The sequence below is a fragment of the Halyomorpha halys genome, unplaced genomic scaffold (genome assembly GCF_000696795.3).
Source record: "Halyomorpha halys isolate HHAL.00 unplaced genomic scaffold, Hhal_1.1 Scaffold117.1, whole genome shotgun sequence".
NCBI lineage: Eukaryota > Metazoa > Arthropoda > Insecta > Hemiptera > Pentatomidae > Halyomorpha > Halyomorpha halys.
Window position 1 is genome coordinate 634,413 of NW_027111176.1, and position 846 is coordinate 635,258.

Sequence of the window (846 nt, forward strand, 5' to 3'; positions counted from 1 at the left end):
TTAATGCTTGAAGAAGTTTGTCGGGGGGTGCGGTCAACAAAGAACAACATAAATAAACAAAACCATATTTATTTATTTTATGCCGACGTTTCGACATGAGTTTCAGGTCTTCATCAGGGTTATAGAACAAAAGAAATAACAACATTTAGAGAATCATAAAATTGAAAAAAAAAATCGTATAAAAACAAATTAGGAACTATACGAAATATTTAATTGAATAATAAATAATAAAATTTGATAATTGATAATTGAATGATAAAACATAATTGATTGATAATCATGGAATTAGACGGTTGCAGGTTGATAACAGTGAAAGATGAAATATAATATTATGTAGATAAGAAGATATGTAAGTAGTGTCTAACAAATTGAAAAGTATTGAATCTATAAATTGAACAAGATAACTGAAAATGAAATATATTGATTGAATGACTTATATCTGAATTAAAGTGTTAGTATCAACTTATATACTTATATATAAACTATAAATATATACATACATATATAAAATAGGAAAAAGGTAGAAGAAGAAATATGGAGAATGGGAAAAGAATAATGTAAGAAATATGAGAACGAGAGAAGAGACTTACAATCAAGCGAAGAAGGTTGGCTAAAACTGATTTGTAGAAAGCCACACTAGAGTGAGCGACGGAAGGACACAAAGGATTCACTAGAAACGTAACTGTCAAGAAAGACCGTTAAGACAAAACAGTTGATACAAGATGAAAATGATAAAATAGAAGTAAAGCTAGTTATAAAACCTGAGATATGTAAAATTATGAAACCCAAAGGTCAAAAAATTATGAATATGTTGTAATTAATTACTTAAATCAAAACTGAAGTAAA